At 43.0% G+C, this 22,015-nt stretch overlaps 1 protein-coding gene across 3 annotated transcripts in view; it reads left to right on the forward strand.

Annotated features, from left to right (window-relative positions):
- Positions 1-22,015, forward strand: part of LOC132399972 (serine/threonine-protein kinase 3/4) — a 331,476-nt gene that overhangs the window by 193,367 nt on the left and 116,094 nt on the right. The window lies entirely within an intron of this gene.

Here is a 22,015-nt window from a genome sequence, read left to right on the forward strand (position 1 = left end):
GCTGCTAGGGTCTCGGCCTGAAACGTCGACAGAGCTTCTCCCTATAGATGCTGCTTGGCCTGCTGTGTTCCACCAGCATTTTGTGTGTGTTGTTGTTTGAATTTCCAGCATTTGCAGATTTCCTCGTGTTTACCCCTCCTACCCAGGACATTCTCTCTCTGTCATTGCATTTCACTGTATGTTTTGATGTGCCTGTAATAAAGCTAATCTTTTATCATTTCTCTAACTGTATTCTGCACTCTGTTATCCTTTTCCCTTGTACTACTTCAGTGCAATTGTAATAAAACAATTTGGATGTTATAAGAAATGAGTTTTTCACACTACCTGGATGATAATAAACCAATCTGACAATTTACGCTGGGCAACAGTTCTCTTCAACTCCATACTGGGAAGATAAGCCATTATCTCCAACATGTAGATCATGGTAGGCTCCAGAATGTGTGGCAATACTTATGGGCTGCCCCTAACACATCCTCTGGCATGATATTTTTAATGCAAATGATGCATTTCACTGTATGTTTCCATGTATACGTGATAAATAAACTTGAAACTTGAATCTTTTGTCCTTCTTAGCAACTAAGCTTTCCAGCCATTGACTCCCATCTCTTCTTCACAATTTCCTGCACATAAATCAAATTATCTCGTCATCTTTGACCTTGATTTGTGCTTTGAGCAGCAAATACGTTCTTAAGAATTAATTCTCAATAACGGAAAGCTGTTGACATCATCAGCACTTACTCTTTGTCCTTGGGAAATGGTAGTGAGCCCTCTTCTTGGACCGACACACAAAATGCTGGAATAGCTCATTCTGAAGCAAGGCCCCAAAGTGTCAACTATTTATTTCCCTGCATAGCTGCTGCCTGACCCACTGAGATCCTCCACCTTCCTGCGTGTTGCTCCAAGTTCCAGGTTCCAGCAGGTGCCCTCTATTGTGCCCTGTGTCTTCTGGAACCACTACAGTACTTGCACTGAAGATGCTTCCACTTTGCTGTTGGTTGGGGTGCTCCAAGATTCAAATAAGGATTGATGAAGGACTGTTGATATGTTTCCAAGTCATGGCTTAGGGGAGTTCTTGCCAGCCATAGAGTTCCCATTGAAGTTCTGCTCTTGTCATCATTGGTGGTAGATGTTTCAGGTTCAGGAGATGCTGTTGGGATAACCTTTCATCATTAAGCACCCTCATGTTCCAGGCCGTGATCTGTTCTTGCTGCTGCATTCAGGAAGAAGGTTCAGGAGCCTCAGATCCCACACCACCAGGTTCAGGAACAGTTATTAGCCTGTGTGTGGGTGGATGTGTAGGAGGAAAGAAAGAGGCTTGCTTTACTGTTACCTTGTTGTGTTGTTCTGCTGAGCATGGTGGGTATGCTATGTTGGCGCCAGAATGTGTGTTGTGGGCTGCTCCCAGCACATTCTTAGGCTGTGTTGGTCATTAACGCAAATGACACATTTTACTGTATGTTTCAGTATACATGTAGTAAATAAATGAATCTGAATTTTACTTATTTATTTAGAAATACAGCATGGAACAGCCCAATGAGCTGCACTGTCCAGTTACCCACCTATTTAACCCTAGCCTAATCAAAAAACAGTTGAACTTACTGCTGGAGCTGTAAAACTTTCTGCTAACTGCTATGTTACCATGCCATCCCTGCTGAGTCCTTCCAGCATTTTGTGTTCCAGCATCTGCAAGCCTCTCTTATGTCTCCATACATGCCCTTGTGCTATGAGTCCCGTCCTGCTTCAGCTCACTGCCTGCCATTTGAGTGTTAATGAACACTCCATTATCTGTAATGCCAAACCATTTGATTGGGAGATAAGAATTATGCCATGCTTAAGCAGAACGCTTGGTTATCTACTTTGGAGGCAGAGTGTGCGTTTTCATTTTCTCCTAGGTGATTTTCACCCTGATTCTGTGTTTGCCTGAAGGAAACAAATTCTCTGTTGCAAGTACCAAGTTGGTTATTCTATCATAGTTCAGCTGGCATTCTTCGGATGGGGGTAGTAGGACAAGATGGGTGCAGCTCAGTCCTTCAGAGGCAAAGTCCCCCTCCACCATTGATAAGGAACACTGGTACAAGAAAGCAGCATCCATCATCAAGGACATCCACCATCCAGTCGCTGCTACCATCGGGCAGGAGGTACAGGAGCCTCAGGTCCCAGATGTGTGGGTTCAGGAACAGTTATTACCCTGCAACCATCAGGCTCCTGAACCAGCGTGGATAACTTCACTCACTTCAACTCTGAACTGATTCCACAGCCTACAGACTCTACGAAGGTCTCTACAATTCATGTTCTCAATATTATTCATTCTTTTATTTGCACAATTTGTCTTCTTTTGCACATTGATTGTTTGTCAGTCTTTATGTATAGCTTTTTTCATGAATTCTATTGTATTTCTTTGCTTTCCGGAAACTGCTTGCAAGAAAATGAATCTCAGTACAGTATATAGTAACATATATGTACTTTGATAATAAATTTACTTTGACATCGAGGAGCACAGCAAGGCGACATGTGAAATGTTGATTAATGAGATGCACAATATCCACGAGCAGTGAGAGATGAGAGCCTGGAGCTGAGTAAAAAGGAAGTGTCATTATCATATCAATCAAGTCTTGTTTGAAAATTGATGGACTTCTCTTTAGAACAGAGATGAGGAGGAATATTTTTCTTTAGAAAGGATGGTAAACCTGTGGAATTCATCTTCACAGACAGCTGTGGAGACTGAATCACTAGGTATATTTAAGGTGGAGGTTGATAGGTTCCTGGTAAGGGTGTCAAAGGTTACAGAGAGAAGGCAGGAAAATGGAGTTGAGGACGATAATAAATAAGCAATTATTGAATGATGGGGTAGACTCAATGGGCTAAATGGCCTTTGCCTTATGGATAATGATTTAAGAGCCAGTGCTTTATTTGAGTAGGAGGAGTTGTACGAGGAAGAAGCCGTATAATGTACAATAAGGTTTAACCCTGATGACTTGATGTTTGAAGGTTACCTTGTCATTTAAGTAGAAGGCTGGATTGATTGATTTCTGTTTTGATGTGCTTTGGACAATTTCTTAGTATTGTACTGCAGGAAGGCAAATTTTCAAATAGGAAATATATTTTATTAATGAGGCATCTGCACAGATGACAGTGATCTGAGTTCAGAGATAATGCCAAACAAAATGACTTTCTTTTGCACTTCAAGGAAATAGTTGAATGAATTCCACCCAAAGCATCTCTGCTGGAAAGGTCCAATATTTTAACCTTGTTCTACTTCCAAGATCATATTTTGAAGGACTCAGAGAGCATAGAACAGTGCAGCCCAAGAACACACCCTTTGGCCCATGATCTGTGGTGAACCAATCAAATGCCTAACTAAACTAATCTGTTCTACCTATTGCAATGCTCATATCCTTCCATTTTTCTCACCATTCAATGGTTAAATTGTTCCATTTAATTCCAGAGAATGTATACAATATACAACCTGAAATTCTTAGTCTTCACAAACATCCATGAAAACAGAGGGAACCCCAAAGAATGAATGTCAGTAAAATGTCAGAGGAGATCAGAACTGGAAGGGTAAAGAGATCTAGAAGGATTTTTGGCTCGGTGTTGGCCACAGAAATAGGGGTAGGGCTCTAAAGATGGATGGAGGAAGTGAGCTTAAAGCAGGGTTTTATTGTAAACTAACTTCATTCTGTTTTGTTTCCTGACTGGAATCTCATTTTCCACCTTAAAAACCTGAACTTTTTGAGAGGGTGGAAAGATGAGATCCCAGGTAGGAAACATAATGTAATTAAGTAAATTTATAACATCTCTAGCAAAATACTCAAGTGTTTCAGTTCTTTTCTATTCATTTATGAGAGATGGGTGTTATGGAAAGGTCAGCACTAAAAACTATTGCCCTCAGTAGGGTATTGGGTGAGCCACGTTCCTGAATTTCTGTGCTTCTGTTAAAGAAACTTCCACTGCAGTGTGGGTATGAAGTTCCAAGAGTTAGATCCAGCAGTGATGAAGGAATGGCTGGTATGTAAATTGGTGGTAGAACAGAAGGGAGTGATGCTCCCATCACTTACTGACCTTTTCGTTGGCAAGTTTGTAATGTGCTATTGAAGGCAAGGGGATGAAATGCAGAGGGCTTTACAGATCATCCACACTGCAGAGGGTGGAGAAAATGAAAGTTAATGAAGGTAAGATACTAGTTGTATTGCTTTGCTCCACGTCATGTTGAATTTCCTGGTCATTTTTGGAACTGCACAAAAGTGGAAAATCTTAGCAATATAACAAGTTTTAAAGCAGAGAAAATGAGAATTAGGGAGAGAGGGGCTGCGGGAGATCATATTGCAAAAAGGATGAATGTGCAAGACCAAGGTAGAGCTAAAGCAGGGAGTGAGTCTGTGCTTTCAGGATTGTTTTAAAGAAATCAGTGCAGTTCAGTCAGCATCTGTGGAGGGTCAAGCTTGAGGCCTGGAAGCTCGACTGTCCACGGATACGGCCTGGCCCCGTTGAGTTCATCCAGCAGTTTGTCTGTAGCTTCAGATTCCAGTGTCTGCAGTCTCTTGTGTCTCAGGGCCATTGCTCAGTGATCAATAGTGGAATACTTCTCTCCCAAAATATTCCTTTTAATTGACCTTCACAGTTGTGGCTAGAGTGGTTTGAGATAATATATGCTAATGTTGTAGTGTACCATACAATGTTTTAAGTGCATTACAAGGCCATATTTCAAATGACTGAGACAGATAATACACATCCAGCAGGTGCATTTAACTCATAAATATCTCTTGACACTTGGTACTGGTTGCTTAACAAGATAGGAATTAAAAATCCCTGTAGAAGTCATGAATAAGGTTTTAGAGAGTGTAGTGATTCCTCTTGGGTGACTGGATTCTGGGAAACTTGGAATGTGAGGAGTTTTGAGAGGTTGACCAGAAATGTGTGCAGGAATGGTTTGAGGGCGATTAGCATATGTTTTGGATGGGTTTCAAAAAGAAATGAGATTTGTATTGATTTACTGACATCAATTAGATTTTAAATTTTGCAATCAGTTTTCATAAAGAATACCTTGGTGCTGATAATATGCTTGTTGGGTATCAAGTGATCAAATTTGAAATATGGTATATTTTAGCAAAATTAACTTATAAAATCTTTTAACCCTATGTCTACTGTTTAGTAATGAATATTTAGAAACATTTGTTAATTTGCAAGAGGCTTGTCGACGTAGCATCATAGAAATTATCCTGCCCTTTGCAGTCTGTCTTCACTCTCCTCTGATTGGTTTTCCACCTGGCGCTTCTAGGCCCTACCCCCTCCCCTATCTCTATTACTGGGCTTAGGCCCTCTCTCCCCCCCCCCCCCCCCCATTCCTGATGAAGGGTCTCGGCCCGAAACGTCGGCTACTCTTTTCTCACGGATGCTGCCTGACCTGCTGAGTTCTTCCAACGTTGTGCACGTATTCTTTGATCCACAGCATCTGCAGTTGTATTTTTGTGTCTTTACTTCTCAGTGCCTCAATAAAGCAGTCAGTATTCACCCACCCCAGGTATCCATTTGGATTTGAGTTTGTTTAGTTATCTCATGCACATCGAAGCATACAGTGAAGTGTGTCATTTGTGTTAACAATGAACTCAACCCAAGGATGTGCTGGATGTCGCCACAGATTCCAAGGCCAACTTTGCACATTCACAATGTTCAGTAGAATGATACCAGCAACAACAACCACAAGAAAACAAGCCCCTACCCTCCCTCTCTCACATACACAGACAGCCCCAGGACAGGCGGCCTCACATTAGAGCTCCAGCTCCTCAGTGGACTGGTCCACCCCCGCACCAATCTGGAAGGAGACACAGGAGCCTGAAAGCACGTACCACCAGACTCAAGAACATCTTCTATCCCACTGTTATAAGACTATTGAATGGTCCCCTAGATAAGATGGGCTTCAGTCTATTTAGCACCTTATCGTCAGCCTGCACTGCACTTTCTCTGTAACTGTAACACCTTATTCTGCATTCTGTTATTATTTTTCCCCTTGGTACTACCTCAGTGCTCTGATCTGCAAGGCTTTTTCCCTGTACCTTGGTACATGTGACAGTAATAATTCTGGTGGTGTTATCTTAACTAGTACCATGTGTTCTTCATCCACTATTGGAGCTGGAAGCCTACAGCTCCCTGAACCAGTAAACAGAAAGCATCGGGCCCTCTGTCTGTGGTTCTCATTGCCCTTGGGTCCACCTTGTACTTCGTCGTCTTCTTCTTGAGCGCACCACCCCTACTGGGCATTGGCCACAGATAATAGCTCGCCACAGTCCTCTGTCCTGGGCCAGTCTTACAGGTTGTCACCGGGTATAGCCCAGGCATGAGGTCCTGCGATCTTCTATTGCCGTTTCTCTAGTTCTGTGTTTTTAACAGGATGGGGGTGCTAGTCCTGCATACATAAATATAAATACATTTAGACTCCATGATAAATGGTTTTATGACTGCCTGTGGAAACTGTACTCCAGTAATAGTATTTTTTCCAGGCCAATCAGCACTGAAGTTCTAAATATTGAACACCTTGGTCAAGTCTGGCTCTGATTTTCTTTTCATGTTACAGATAGGTAGGAAGCTTTATTCACTTTAAGATCAGCTTGTTCACCCTGCACTGGGTGGGAAGGGCCTGTTCCATGCTGTATCTCTCAGTAAATATGAAGTGATTAACTTGCAGGTAAGGAAGGCAAATGCAATGTTGGCATTCATTTTGAGAGGGCTAGAATACAAAAGCTAAGCTATACTGCTGAGGCTTTATGAGGTATAGGTTAGGCTGCACTTGGAGTATTGTGAACAGTTTTGGGCGCCTTATCTAAGAGAAGATATGCTGGCATTGGAGAGGGTCCGGGGAGGTTCACAAGAATGATGCCAGGAATGAAAGGGTTAACACACAGTATAAGGAGTGTCTGTTGGCTCTGATACTGTACTCGTTGGAGTTTAGCAGAATGAGAAGGAATCTCACTGAATCCTGAATATTGACAGGCTAGCAGAGTGGATATGGAGAGAATGTTTCCTGTAGTGGGGATTCTAGGACCAAAGGGCACAGCATCAGAATAGAGGGGCCTCCATTTAGTAGAGATGAGGAAATATTTCTTTAGCCAGAGGTGGTGAATCTGTGGAAATCACTGGCACCGATGTCTGTGCAGGCCAAGTCTTTGGGTATATTTAAGGCGGAGGTTTATAGGTTCTTGATTAATTGGGGAGAAGGCAGGAGGACGGTGTTGAGAGAGATAATAATTCAGCCTTGGTAGAATGATAACAGATTTGATGGAGTGAATGGCCTAATTCGACTCCTATGCCTCATTGCCTTATGGTCTAATAATTCAGTTTGAAGGGTAGTATTCTCAAATGTTTCCTTAAACTGCTGCTCAGGACTGTTTGTCAGCCGTAAAGGTCAGACTGTGTTGATAAAGGGAGGGCAGAAGTCAACAGTGTGTAAAATGTTCTGTTCGGGAAGTTTGATCCTGTTGCAATAAGCACATATTTGCACAGCAACTTGGAACAATCATTGATCGATTGTTGAAAAACATTGTTGAAACACTCCCGTATCTCCAACCCTGAGAGGTTTGTTTATAGGGAGCAGCATACATCATTTTGAAAAGCCTCTCCAGAGGGACATGGAGGTGAATATTGTCCAGGAGCCAGGAGACTCACAGAGCAATGTAGGAAAAGGATAATCCCTTCTCTTTGTAGGAACTGCCCAACTAGCCCCACTGTCGTAATGTTTCTTCGTATATTTTCCACTTTAATTCTTCAACTAATTCCATTTTGAAAATCACAAACGAGAGAAAATCTGCAGATGCAGGGAATCCGAGCAACACACACAAAATGCTGCAGGAACGCAGCAGGCCAGGCAGCATCTGTGGAAAAAAGTAGAGTCAACGTTTTGGGCCGAAACCCTTCGGCAGGACTGGAGTAAAAAAAGCTGAGGAATAGATTTAAAATTGGGGGGGTGGGGGGAGAGAGAACCACTAAGTGATAGGTGAAACCTAGAGGGGAGAGGCTGAAGTAAATAGCTGGGAAGTTGACTGGTGAAAGAGATAGATGTCCATGGAAGAAAGAAGAAAAGAAAATTCTTCCACAGCCTTCTGTAAGTGTTGATAATTGGGGAGGAAACTTCGAAGGCATGAGGTGGCAACTGTGGCATCGAATTCCACAGGCGCAGTGCCGTCTGGTCCTAGACTCCCTCGAAGGAAACATCCTCTTCGTGTCCACTCTTCCGGCCTTTCAGCATTCAATAGGTTTTGATACTTTGATAATAAATCTACTTTGAATTTGACCTACCTTAACCACAAAGTCATTGAAACAGACTAGGAGTGCTCAGTTTAGTTCAGTTCAGTTCAATGTAGTGCTGCGTCGTTCGTTGGCTGCAGGCCACAGAACCAGCCTGCCCGATCAAAATCACACAAATAGCAATAAAATAAGGAGCAACCAGAAACACACATAACATGAACTAGAGTCCGATCCACAAACCAGGTCAATTAAACCTTTCCCAAGACCCAAGAGTTCAACACAATATTCCAATAGCACTCAGCGAGAGGGAGGGAGACACCAGTCAAATACAGGCACCTTTGTCTGAGAGTGGTGAACGAGAAGCGAGAGAGACTGGTCAAACACAGGCAGTGGTGCTAAACACCCACTTGCCTTCCACTCTTGTGCAGGAGAGAGCATTCAGGGAATGACTGAATATTTCCAGTAGAAGTTCCAAAGTTCATCCACCCATTCATTTGCTTCCACTCACCATGTTAAACTTGTACCAAACTAGTTCAAGTTCAAGTTTCCTATCATTCAGGTGTACACAGTGAAATGAAACATCATTCCTGTGGGGCCAAGATGCAAAACACCGTACATAGGGTTACAATACAGCACTTATAGTTGTGATGCAGCTCATATAGATACGATGCAGCACAATCCTGTCACAACATATTATTAGCACAAGTCCCTGAGTGGCATGTTCCAAAGGTTGACGGTACGTGGGAGGTTGTCCTGGAGTCACGTTTCTTATTCCTTAAGAATAAGCACTCTGCAGTTCCTCACCTTGGGCTGGGTCAGTTGCAGACAAAGGTAATGCAAGGGAGCTTAGAGTACAGTGTACGGTTATTTAAAAAGGCAGGGCATTGAAAATGCTGCAAGAAAGAATGGCCTTTACTCTGTGCCTTAAAATTCTAATTACCTGGCTCGATGTAGGCTACAAAAAATAAAACCATGGTAACACAAAAAGTCAGATTTTGCACTGTTGCAAGGAAAGAAATAATGTTGCTGTCTGTCTGAATGCTGTAGACTTTATGTAATTGCCTTTACAGTTTAATAATAATCTGAATGAGCACACTTGGTTCTGATTTATAGAAAGGCAGTCCACATTAATTGCGTCTTCTACACAGAGCTTCGATGTGTAGTATCATGCCAGATTTACCTGAGGCTTGGTGGTTGGCATTGCTGCAGAAATCTATAAGCACTATAGTTAATTTCTTTGAGAAGCCCAGATCTTTTGCAGAGAGGTACTTGCGATTCTCAGCACTTAAGAATTAGGATTTACTGAGATTTAAATTCACAATTCGAAGTCAGATGACTTCACATTTAGAATGAATCCGTTCTTGAATAGTCTGAAATGTGGGAACTTTATAATAAGGACATGTTCAGAAGTAGTTTAATTTGTCTGTATGAAAAGCAAAAGATTTGCTTTGTCAGTTTGCAGGTATTGTCGCTGAATCTGTGACTGAGCATCAGGAAGATGAATCCTCATCCTCTTTAACCGGTTTCCCTTTTGGGAAAAGCATCTTGCCTCATGTTTTACTTTAAATATAATTGTCACGTCACCACAAATACCTTAGTTGGAGATATGTCTGTACCAAAAGAGGAGTAGGGCACCCCTTCCCTCCACTAGTCTGCAGGTCACTCTTAGGCAAGGTGTAGCACCTGCTTAGCCCCCTCGATTAGGGTCACATGAATCCACGGGAGCAGGTGATGGATGGTCGTACGGGCAACTGATCAATATCACAAAAGTCCTGGTTATGTGACCACTGACACCAGGCAGACAATCTCTGAAATGTATTGATAATGGTTGCAGTCATCCATCTTGTAAGGATGCTGCCCAGAAGAAGGCAGAGCAAACCAGTTTTGTAGAAAAATTTGCCAAGAATGACCATGGCCATGTAGACATGGTACATAATGGTAATGACATCGAAAAATACAATGTGATGTGTCATTTGCAGTAAGAACCAACACAGCTGAAGGTTGAACTGGGGCATCCCACAAGTGTTTGCAAAAATTCCCTCACCAACATAGCATGTGCACAATGCTCAGCAGAACCAGACAAAACTGAACACAAGCAACAAAACGACAGAAAAGCAGGCCCCTTTCCTCCCATTCAACCATTCAGGCCTTCACCCTTCAGTCTCCTGGCTTTGACCTCTGCACTACAATCGCCCTGTGGCCTCTGATCTTTGGAATTGACCCCCCCCCCCCCAATTAGCTGTCATTCATGGCATGCCCACATCAGGGGTGTCAGCTTTAGATAATGGCTGTAGACAAAGGATCCCACTATAAATTTCTTAGGTGAACAGCAGTCCAGGACACTAATCACAAAATAGTTTGATCCAAAGGAAATGGCAGAGATGACAGTCATCATTTTGTGCATTGTGTGGAGCGTTCAGGAACTGGCTGCACAATTAGTTCGGACCCCCAATGCTCTTATAGCAAAGGTTGGCACAATTCTTGGGCTTGTATGAAAGTTAGCTTTCATATGGAAAATAACCCAGCAAAATACATTCAATATCACCATGATGGAAGTCATTAGAATGTAAGCCAAGGGAGCTGACTTTTCTCTGCTTTGATCTGCAGTTTATTCTCTGAAACAGTCTTGTCATTGCTGCTTTGAAAGGGAGGACATTTAAACTGAGTTGACAGTTTTGTGGAGATCTGAGTCAGCTAGAATCAGAATCAGGTTTATTATAGAACACTACAGTGCAGGCCTTTCGGCCCAGAATATTGTGTCAACCTTTTAACCTAGTTCCAAGATCAATCTCACCTCTTATCGTTGACATATGTTGTGAAATTTGACGTTTTGTGGCAGTACTACAGTCATCGAAGTATAGACAGAGTCCGTGGAGGAGAAACTAGTTTCCATGATGTGCTGAGCTGCCTCCACCACTTTCTGCTTTTTCTTGTGGTCTCGGGCAGAGTCAGCTGTGATGCATCTATATCGGATCGATAAAAATCGGTGAGGGTCAACAGAGGCATCACAAGTGAAGGCAAGCATGCCACCTATACCAAGATATTTTTATTCCATCTAATAAAATTTGTTTTTAAAGAACATTTCTAATATTTATTTAGTGATACAGAGCGGAATAGGCCCTTCGAACCACACAACTCAGCAACCCCCCCCCCCCCCAAACAATCCCAATTTAACCCTAACCCAACCACGGGGCAACCAGACAACTTACAGTTAACCTACCTGTGTGTCTTTGGACTGTGGGGGTAAGCCAGAGCACCCAGGAAAACCCACACATTCCACAGGGAGGACATAGAGATTGTTACAGAGGATGCCAGGATTGAACTCTGAACTGTGAAATCTGACCCCCGAGCTATAACTGTGTCACTAACTGCAACACTGTCGTGGCACCCAAGGAACCCATGGTCTTCAGATGAAAAACTATAAAACAATTACTTTAATGGTGTTCACAGAGAAAAAGCAGTAGACTATTCAGCCATTGTGTTGTAACTAATTTGAGCACACCGACAGTGAAATCTGTCTTATTATTTTCTTGTAAGAGAGCAGTTAAGGGAAAGCATTAAGCACTCAGCCAAAACTGGCTCAACGTACAATTCGTTTGTATACAGTTTCTCCTTGTTAGTAACTTTCCATGACCTGTGCTAGGTCATATAGAGATCAGCTGCAGTCAAATAAAGACATGACTAGAAAACAGACTCAAAGAACCATAGAACACTACAGCACAGAAAATAGGCCATTTGGCCCTTCTAGTCTGTGCTGAAACTATTCTGCTAGTCCCATTGACCTGCACCCAGTCCATAACCCTCCAGACCTCTCCCATCCATGTATCTATCCAATTTATTCTTAAAACTTAAGAGAACCCACATTTACTACATCAGATGGCAGCTCGTTCCACGCTCCCTCCACTCTCTGAGTGAAGAAATTCCTCCTAAACCTTTCCCCTTTCACCCTAAGGCCATGTCCTCTCGTATTTACCTCTCCTATTCTAAGTGGAAAGAGCCTACTCACATTTTCTGTCTATACCCCTCATAATTTTGTAAACCTCCATCAATTCCCCCCTCATTCTTCTACACTCCAAGGAATAAAGTCCTAACCTGTTCAATCTTTCCATGTAACTCAACTCCTGAAGACCTGGCAACATCCTAGTATATCTCCTCTGCACTCTTTCAATCTCACTGACATCTTTCCTGTAGTTAGGTGACCAGAACAGTACACAATACTTCAAATTTGGCCTCACCAATGCCTTATACAACCTCACCATAACGTTCCAACTCCTGTACTCAATACCTTGATTTTTGAATGCCAGGATGCCAAAAGCCTTCTTTACAACCCTGTCTTCCTGTGACGCCACTATCAGGGAATTATGTATCTGAACTCCCAGATCCCTTTGTTCCTCCACACTCCTCAGTGCCCTACCATTTACTGTGTATGTCCTACCTTGATTTGTCCTTCCAAAATGCAACACCTCACACTTGTCTACATTAAATTCCATCTGCTACTTTCTGGCCCATTTTTCCAGTTGGTCCAGATCCCTCTGCAAGCTTTGAAACTTTCTTCACTGTCCACAACGCCTCCATCTTAGTGTCATCAGCAAACCTGCTGATCCAATTTACCACATTATCATCTAGATCATTGATATAGATAACAAACAACAATATCCCAGCACAGATCCCCGTCACACCATTAGTCACAGGCCTCCAGTCTGAGAAGCAATCATCCAATACCACTCTGTCTTCTCCCACACAGCCAATTTCAAATCCAGTTTACAACCTCTCCAAGGATACCTAGTGTCTGAACCTTCTGAACTAACCTCCCATGTGGGACCTTGTCAAAGGCCTTACTGAAGTCCATGTAGCCAACATCCACAGCCTTTCCTTCATCTACTTTCTTGGTAACCTCCTCAAAAAACTCTACAAGTTTCGTTAAACATGATCTACCGCACACAAAGCCATGCTGACTATCCTTAATCAGCCCTTGGCTGTCCAAATACTTGTATATCCGATCTCTCAGAACACCTTCCAATAACTTACCTACTACTGATGTCAGGCTCACCGGCCTATAATTACCTGGTTTACTTTTGGAGCCTTTTTTTAAACAATGGAACAACATGAGCTACCGGCCAATCCTCCAGCACTGCACCCGTGGCTAAGGGCATTTTAAATACTTCTGCCAGGGTCCCTGCAATTTCTACACTAGTCTCCCTCAAGGTCTGAGGAACTATCATGTCAGGCCTGGGGGATTTATCTACCTTTATTCGCTGTAAGGCAGAAATTACCTCCTCCTCTTTAATCTGTATATGTTCCACGACACTACTGCTTGTTTCCCCTTCCTTCCATATATGCTATGCCAGTTTCCTGAGTAAATACTGATGCAAGAAAACTGTTTACTATCTCCCTGTCTCGTGATGCTCCACACATAGACGACCACTCTGATCTTCTAGAGGGCCAATTCTTGTAGAATCCCTTCGGATTTACCTTCACATTATCTGCCAAAGCAACCTCATGTCTTCTTTTTGCCTTCCTGATTTCCTTCTTTAGTATTTTTTCACATTTTCTACACTCTTCAAGTACCTCATTTGTTCCTTGTTGCCTATACTTGCTATACACCTTTCTTTTTCTTAACCAGATCACTAATATCCCTTGAAAACCAAGGTTCCCTATGCCTGTTAACTTTGCCTTTAATCCTGGCTGGAACGTGTAAACTCTGCACTCTCAAAATTTTGCCTTTGAAGGCCTTCTACTTATTGAACACAACCTTGCTAGAAAACAACATCCCAATCCACTCTTCCTAGATCCTTTCTCATTTCCACAAAATTGGCCCTTCTCCAATTTAGAACCTCAGCTCGAGGACCAGACCTATCCTTATCCATATTTAACTTGAAACTAATGACATTATGGTCACTGGACCCAAAATGTTCAGCTACACATACTTCTGTCACCTGACCTGTCTGATCCCTAATAGGAGATCAAGTATTGCATCCTCTCTCGTAGGTACCTCTGTATATTGATTTAGAAAACTTTCCTGAACACATTTGACAAACTCCAAGCCATCTAGCCCTTTCACAGTGTGGGAGTCCTAGTCAAGTTAAAATCCCCTACTATTATAACTTTTTGTTTCTTACATCGGTCTGCTATCTCTCTGCAGATTTGCTCCGCCAATTCTCTGACTATTGGGTGGTCTATAATACACCCCTATTAGTGTGGTCACACCTTTCCCATTCCTCAGCTCCACTCATATGGCCTCTGTAGACAAGCCATCCAGGCTGTCCTGTCTACGCACAGCTGTGATATTTTCCCTGACTAGTAATGCCACTCCTCCCCCTCTATCACATCTGAAACAACGGAACCCCGGAACATTAAGCTGCCAGTCCTGCCCCTCCTGCAAGCAAGTCTCACTAATAGCAATAATGTCATAATCCCACATAACAATCCACGCCCTAAGCTCATCTGCCTTACCTACAATACTCCTTGCATTGAAATAGATGCACCTGAGAACATCTCTATCATTTACAAACCTATGATTTCTTTCTATACATGCAGTCCTCGCATGACCTTTATCCTCCAGCACATCACTATCTGCTCTAACACTCTGGTTCCCCTCCCCCGCAAATCTAGTTTAAAACCCCCGGAGCAGCACTAGCAAATCTACCCGCAAGGACGTTAGACCCCTTCCAGTTCAGGTGCAAACTGTCTGGTCAGAACAGGTCCCACCTCCCCTGGAACAAAGCCCAATTGTCCAGAAACATGAAGCCCTCCCTCCTGCACCTTCTCCTTAGCCATGTATTTAGCCGCATTATCTTCCCATTTCTAGCCTCACTAGCACGTGGCACGGGTAGCAATCCTGGAGGTCCTGTCCTTCAACTTTGCACCTAACACTTTTTGCAGGACCTCCTCCTCCTTCCTATTCACTTCATTGGTCCCTACATGGACCATGACATCTGGCTGCTCACCCTCCCTCTTGAGAATACCAAGAACTCGATCCGAGATATTGCAGACCCTGTCACCAGGGAGGCAAAAGACCATTCAGGATTCTTGATCTCTCCCACAGAACCTCTTATCTGTCCCCCTAAATATCAAATCCCCTATCACTACTGCTCTCCTCTTTTCCCTCCTTCCTTTCTGAGCTGAGGGTCCAGTCTCGGTGCCAGAGACACGACCACCACAACTTGTCCCTGGTAGGTTGTCCCCACCAACAGTATCCAAAACGGTAGACTTATTGTTGATGGGAATGGCCACAGGGGTGCCCTGCTCTTCCTGTCTACTCCCCTTCCCTCTCCTGACAGTCACCCAGCTACCTGCCTCCTGACCTTTAGGGGTGACTGTCTCCCTGAAACTCCTGTCCATTTCTGCCTCTGCTTCACAAATGATCCAAAGTTCATCCAGCTCCAGTTCCCTAACACAGTTTGTCAGGAGCTGCAGCTGGATGCACCTTTTACAGGCAAATTGTGCTGTCCCTGACTTGCCCCATCCTGCACACGGAGCACTCAACTGCCCAAACTGCTGCCTCCATTTACCTACTCCTAAGTTAATTAAATTAATTAAAGGAACTTACCTGGCCTTACCTCACTTGGAGCAAGCTCATCCTCAGCCTCTGCTCGCCAAAGCCTCAAAACTCCACTCCTACCCCGAGCCACTCACATACTGGCCGCTCCTCTTCCGTTACCCCTCCTTATTCTTGTCCCTGCCAATTATCTCAAGTACTCACTCCCTGTGATCAACTAATCAAGACTCTGTTTAACCCTTCAGTTGCCCTCCACACTCCTTTTAAAGCACACTCGCCTCTGCTCCTCAGCTGTTTCCCAGCACTCAGCGCTCTCCCGAGCCTCTCGCTCCTCCTGCTGCGACGGTCCCGCGGTCACACTGTCAACAGACTCAACGGAGAGCCGCTGCAGAATATTTTACAAGTATTTACATAGGCACATGAATGTGAGGGAATGGAAGGATATAGACACTGTGTAGGCAGAGGGGATTAGTTTTAGTTGGCCATTTGATTATTAATTTAACTGGTTGTCAGCCAGGGGACCTGTTCCTGAGCTGTACCGTTCAATTTTTTAAACATAACTCTACAAAGCTCAATTCATTCCAATGGTTAAAGATTCTTGATAGCAAAGAGGTATGAGTTAGTAAATTGTGGGCATGCTGCGTTGGTAACAGAAGTGTGGTGATACTTGAGGGCCGTCCCCAGGATATCCTCGGCAGTGTTTGCCTTTGACACATTTCACTGCATGTTTCGATGTGCGTATGATAAGTTAAGCTAATCTTTGTCTTTAGACTTGGGGGTGCTGCAGCAAGGATGTGCAGTTAATCACTAACCCTCTTGATCATGTTCTTCCACACCACCATTCAGTAATACCACAACAGACCTTTCTTCCTGGCATCACCTTCCTGCAGTAACGCTGCAATCAGAATTCTTCGAGAATATACTGAATCTCCAAAGCTCTCTTGAGTAGAGGTTTGCTTCCTCTTGTGGGGCGTGGGAAGTCTTAGCTGAGCTTGTGGCAACTGACCCTCATATTGAGAGAGTAAACCTTGGTTCTAGGTACCCTAGTTATATAGCCTCCCTGTTGATCGCTGTAAGTGTTTTGTAGACTAATTAGGGGAGAGATTTGATGAAAGAATTCAGTTCAAAGTTCAAAGTATATTATTTTTTAAAGTACTTACCGTATTGTCATGTGAAGTGCCTTAAGAAGCAATGAGGTTTTGAGGAAGGAAACTTCAAAGATGAGGCTATTACTGCTTTGGGCTTCATTTAGACCCAGTGAGCCATAGGTGTTAACTCAGGGCTTGGATGTGTAGTACCAGTAGGGGTTTAAGGTCAGTGAAGAGGCTTACTTTGTCATGTCAGAGTGTTTCATCCACTGACTCTCTATACTCCCTAAAGATTAGCACTCGGAGAGTAATTCAGCTGGGGGACTTTTCAGACATAAATCTTAACCCATATGGAAGCTGATAATGGTCTAGCTTAGATATTCTATCCCAGTAATTGATATATAGCTGTCAGAACTGTCATAAGGAAAATGTTAGTAGCTATTAAGCTATTATGAAAGACTTTGTAGCAGAACACTTAGGGAGAATCAAGGTCCTCAGGCAAAGTCAGTATAGCTTTGTGAAAGGAAAGCTGATGAATTTGTTGGAGTTTTTGTAGAAGTAACGTGCATTGTGGGTAAATAAGAACCGTTGGATGTACTAAGATACTGCAAATAATTGGGAGAGCTAACAGTGATATTGTTTATTGCTGGGGGTGGGGGTGGGGGGGGGGGGGAATGAAGCCAAAGTGGGGAGAAAATCAAAAAACTAGATGCTGGAAATCCAAAATAGAACAGAAAATGGTGGAAACACTCAGCAGGTCTGACGCAAGCTATACAGATAAAAAACGGGTGCTGATGAAGGGGCTTGGCCCAAAGTTGTCAGCTCTTTATTCCTGCCCACAGATGCTGCCTGACCTGCTAAGTTCCTGTGCGTGTTGCTCTGGTCTCCTTATGTAAAGAAGAATTTTCAATCATGGAAAGCAGTTTAAAGATTTGCTGGAATGATATTTAGGAAAGTCTGGAGTTTAGGATGAGGGAGGACGTGACTGAAAAGTATAAAATCCTGACAGATATTAACATAGTGTATGTGAAGAGGGTATTTCTTCTTGTGCAGTAGTTCAAATTGAAGTGAACACCCCTTTGGGAGAGATGAGGTGAATCTTTTCCTCTCCCAGCTTCAGGAGTCTTTGGATCTCTCTTTCTCAAAGAGCAGTGGAAGCTGATTGAATATTAAGGCAGATGAAACACTTTCTGCCTACTACACAATACAGGCCCTTCAGCCCACAAAGCAGTGCCGAACATGAAGTGAAGTATTTGTTGAGAAAAGGAATAAAAAAGTTCCCATGGATGGACCAGAATTCTGATAGGAGGAAGAATGCTATAAGGGTGTTAGGGTAGCGTAGCAGTTAGCGCAAGGCTGTTACAGAGTTCAGTTCTGGTGTCCTCTGTAAGAAAGTTTGTATGTTCTTCCTGTGTGTGTGGGATTCCCCCTGCTGCTCTGGTTCCTCCCGCAGTCCAGAAGATGTACCGGTTTGTAGGTAAATTGATCTTTGTAAGTTGATTAGCCTAGTGTTAAATGGTTGGACTGCTGGACAGCATGGCTTGATGGGCTAGAAAGCCCTGTTCTGTGCTGTGTGTCTAAATCAGTTAGATTTGCCACAGTCCTTTCAATTAAGGAGTAAACAAGGGCCAAATGGTCTAATCTATACATAGGGAATATTTTCTCTACATTTCCAGAGATAGACAACAGGGGAATCCAAATGTGCAGAGTTGCCTGTCAAAGGACTTTAAGTGCAAGTCTCCTCCAGTTAGTACAAAATAACTTAAAAGTTTTATTGGGGTGCCATGGTAACATAGCACCAAGCACAACATTATTACAGCCTGGGGTGCTGGAGTTCAGAGACCAATCCCAGCATCCTCTCAAGAATTTGTACTTCCTCCGGGTATTCCGGTTTCTTCCCACACTCCAAAGATGTACCAGGTAGGTTAATTGGTCATTGTAAATTGTCCCATGGTTGGGTTAGGGTTACATCAGGGCTATCGGGGGCTACTGGACGGTGTGGCTCAAAGGGCTGGAAGGGCCTATTCTGTGCTGTAAATTAAAAATTTCATTTCATTTAATTTGTCACTTAATTAAGGTTTAGTTCACTGCGATGAAAGGTAGGAATGCATTTGAAAATTATAATCTGGGTCTGTGAAAACCACTTACATTTAACAGTCTTTTCCACTTGGATACTTGGAAGGAGAGTGTGTGAAGTAAACAAGTTATTTAAGGTGGATAACCCCTCTGTTAAACACCTGCGTTCTTCCATCGAAGGGCTTGCACATGCAATCCACCTTGTTAAAGCAAGCAGCTTGCTTTTGATTGGTTTCATCCTCACTGGGAGGGGAATGACAAACGTCTGACTCGTGCTTCCATCCACAGAGATGATATCCTCTGTGCAACTAAGAATTTACTGCACCTCCTGCAGAAAAGAGTCTGAGACAGGTTTATTATCACCAACATACGCTCGGTGGCCACTTTATTGGGTACACCTGCACATCTTGTTAATGCAAATATCTAGTCAGCCAATCATGTGGCAACAACTCAATGCATAAAAGCATGCAGACGTGGTCAAGAGGTTCAGTTACGTGAGAACATCAGGGTCATTTGTTGTGACCAAACATCAGATTGGGAAAGAAGTGTGACCTAAATGACTTTGACTGTGGAATGATTGTTGTGCCAGACAGTGTGGTTTGTGTATCTCACAAACTGCTGATCTCCTGGGATTTCCATGCACACCAGTCTTTGGAGCTGTAGAGAATGGTGCGAAAAATGAAACAAAACCATGCAGTGAGCGGCAGTTCTGTGGGTGAAAACACCTCGTTAATGGGAGAGGTCAGAGGAGAACGGCCAGACTGGTTCAAGCTTACAGGAAGGTGACAGTAACTCAAATAACCACATGTTACAACAGTGGTGTGCAGAAGAGTGTTTCTGAATGCACAACACATCAGACATTGAAGTGGATGCCCTACAGCAGCAGAAAACCACACTATGCTCCAGTCCTTTGGCCTCTGTATTAGGTACACATCTATGGTTAATACAGTGGCCACTGATGCATGTTGTGAAATATTTTGTTTTGTGACAATGTAAAACATGAAAAGTTACTCTAAGTTACAATATTATTACGAGGGACCATCGTGCCATTCCCTTGTACAATAAACCGGGCTCTTGACCTCACAATTTACTTCACTATGGCCTAGCACTTTGGAATGCACTTTCTCTGTAACTCCTCAGCTTTATTCTGCATTCTATTATTGGTTTCTCTTGTACAACGTCAGTACACTGTTTTAATGAAACAATCTACATGGATGGCGTGCAAAACACTGTGCCTTGGTACAAGTGTCACTAATAAATCTATTCAGAATGTAAGGAGAAACTACTATGAGAATGACTGATTACTTGGTGTTTATTTTAAAGTGCTTTTTGGATTTATTCTTTGGAATCTAAGCATACTTATATTTTATGATTACTGTACTTTCCCATGACTCACTTCAATGTACGAGGAACACCAATTAGTCGTGCTGACAAAGCATTATTTTATGTGAACTGGTGCATCCCAGATGGCCATTGAAATACAGAGTTGTCCGTCAAAACAGCTCAATTTGTCCTTCAAAGCCTCAAAACAGCTCAATTTGTCCTTCAAAGCCATCATATTTCATTGAGTCCACATCAGATATGCTGACCCCACTGCCCATTGAGGGGGCTTTGACGTTGCTCAAACACCTGCCCATCTCTGCACCTGCCATTCACTATGCTTCACAGGCTCCTGCCCTTCAAGGGCTCAATACTCACCAAACCCAATAGAGTTCCACTTGAAAGTAGAAGAGCATTCTGACAGGCTGCATCACTGTCTGGTATGGAGGGGCTACTGCACAGGACTGAAAGAAACTGCAGAAGGTTGTAAATCTAGTCAGCTCCATCTTGAGTACTAGCCTACAAAGTACCCAGGACATTTTTAGGGAGCAGTGTCTCAGAAAGGCAGCGTCCATTATTAAGGACCTCCAGCACCCAGGGCATGCCCTTTCCTCACTCTCACATTCAGGTAGGAGGTACTGAAGCCTGAAGGCACACACTCAGTGATTTAGGAACAGCTTCTTCCTCTCTGCCATCCGATTCCTAAATGAACAATGAATCTTTGGACACTACCCCACTTTTTAAAAAATATAGGGTATTTTTTCTCGCAGTTTTAAAAAATCAATTCAATATACATAATTAATTTCCTTGTTTATTTATTATTATTATTTTACTTTTTTTTCTCTGCCAGATTATGTATTGCATTGAACTGCTGCTGCTAAGTTAACAAATTTCACATGCCGGTGATAATAAAATTGATTCTGATTGTGAAATAAGTTTTGATACAAGAGCAAGTTCATAGTTCTTTACTACAATGAGATTACAGTGTGAGTTAGCACAGGAATTTTTGTTCTCTGTCCTTCCTCAAAGGGTAGAGTCATAGCAAACTACAGCACAAAATGGGCCATTTGGCCCATCTAATCTGTGCTGAACCATTTAAACTGCCTACTTCCATTGACCTTCACCGGGACCATAGCCCTCCACACGCCTACCATCCATTTATCTATCCAAACTTCTCTTAAACAATGAAATCAAGCTCACAAGTCTCAGTTGTGCTGGCAGCTCATTCCACACTCTCACAACACTCATGAGTGAAGAGGTTTCCCCTCATGTTCCCCTTAAAGGGGGTTAGTTTAGGTGTCCATTATGAGAAGATGTTGAAGGCATGTTAGAACATAGCACAGCACAGTGCAGGTCCTGCAGTCCACGATGTTGTACCAACCTTTTAACTTATTCTAAGATCAATCTCATCCTTTCCTCCCCCAAAGCCCTCCATTTTTCCATTGTCCATGTGCAGTAATCTGTCTGGAGAAGATGTAAGTAGGAACAGAGTAGAATAGGGCAGAACGAAACCTGCTGGAACTGGTCTTTGGTTTATTATTGTCATACGTACAGAGGGGGTGAGAAATAGTTTGGCATGCCATCGATACAGATGGTTGCCTCACATCAGTGTTCAGAGGTAGAACAATAGGCAGGCAATGCTGGAGTGTGGAATAAAGTGTTACAGTTACAGAGACATTGCTGATAGACAACAAAGTGTGAGATAGTTTGTGAGGTCTAAAATCCAACTTATCATACAAGATGTCCATTCAGTTAATCTCACATCAGTAGGATGAAAGTTGCCCATGGTGGGGCA

Source organism: Hypanus sabinus, chromosome 9, assembly GCF_030144855.1.
Source record: "Hypanus sabinus isolate sHypSab1 chromosome 9, sHypSab1.hap1, whole genome shotgun sequence".
Taxonomy (NCBI): Eukaryota; Metazoa; Chordata; class Chondrichthyes; order Myliobatiformes; family Dasyatidae; genus Hypanus; species Hypanus sabinus.